The following is a 1,627-nucleotide window of genomic DNA, read 5'->3' on the forward strand; positions in this document are numbered from 1 at the left end:
ATTCATGAACACTAACCCAGCCTTGCAAGAAATATTAAAGGGACACATAAAGCAAAAAGAGATCCCAAAAGTAACAAAATCCATAAAGGAACAGAGATAATCCACAGATATGGCAACCTTACATGTAATAAAATGACACTAAATTTATATTTTAATAATTCTCTAAATATAAATGGATAAAATGTTCCAATTAAAAGACAAAGGATAACATAATTGATTAAAAAATTTTAAAAAAGACTCATCAGTACACTGCCTACAGGAGATTCATTTCAGACAGAAAGACACCTCCAGATTTCAAATGAAGGTGTAGAGAATGATTTATCATACTAATGGACATCAAAAGAAAGTCGGAGTAACCATCCTTTTGCCAGAGAAAATAAGTATTAGACCAAAGATGACAAGAAGAGATGAAGAAGGACAGTATATGATTATAAAGGGGTCTATATAAAAGGAAGATCTAACAAATGTAAATATTTATGCCCATAATATAGGAGTAGTCAAATGTATAAATTAATTAATAATAAACTTAAAGGATTTCATTGAAAATACTACAATAATGGTGGGCTTTAACACCCTAATCATAGCAATGGACAAATCGTCTAAGCAGAAGATAACCAAGGAAACAAGGGCTTTGACACACTGGACCAGCTGGACTTAACAGATAGTCAGAGCATTTCATCCTAAAGCATTCAGAAATACATTCTTCTTCTGTGCACATGGAAAGTTTTCCAGAACGGATTACATACTGGATCATAAATCAACCTCAACATTTTGAAAAAGATTGAGATCATGCCATACATATTTTCAGACCACAATGCTATGAAACTTGAAATCTAACATATGAAAACATAGAAGGACCAAAAATTCATGGAGGTTAAAAGGAATCCTATTTCAGAATGAATGGGTCAACCAGAAAATTAAAGAAGAACTTTAAAAATTCATGGAAGCAAATGAAATTGAATACATGACAGTTGTGAACCATTGGGAAGCAGCAATGGCAGTTCTAAGAGGTAAGTATATAGCAATACAAGCCCCTCCACCCCACCAAGAGACAAGAAAAGTATCAAATGCACAACCTAATCTTATGCTTAAAGATACTGGAGATAAAAAGGACATAAACCATAAATCCAGTGGGAGATAAGAAATAATAAAGATTAGAGCAAAGGGGCACCTGGATGGCTCAGTGGATTAAAGCCTCTGCCTTCAGCTCAGGTCATGATACCAGGGTCCTGGTACTGAGTTCTACATCGGGCTTTCTGCTCAACAGGGAGTCTGCTTCCCTTCCTCTCTCTCTGCCTGCCTCTCTGCCTACTTGTGATCTCTGTCAAATAAATAAATAAAACCTTAAAAAAAAGATCTGAGCAGAAAGCAAAGAAACAGAAATTAAAGAAAAGAACAGAGAAATGTGACTAGGAACTGGTTCTTTGAAAGAATTAATAAGATTGTTAAACCTCTAATCAGGTTTACCAAAAATAAAAGAGAAAGGACCCAGATAAATAAAAGCATAAACAAGAGAGGAGAAAACACAGCAAAACCCAATAAATGCAACAATCATATGGAAATATTATGAGCGAATACATGCCAAAAAGCTGGGCAAGCTGAAATAAATGGATACAGTCCTTGAAAC

Source organism: Meles meles, unplaced genomic scaffold (genome assembly GCF_922984935.1).
Source record: "Meles meles unplaced genomic scaffold, mMelMel3.1 paternal haplotype, whole genome shotgun sequence".
NCBI lineage: Eukaryota > Metazoa > Chordata > Mammalia > Carnivora > Mustelidae > Meles > Meles meles.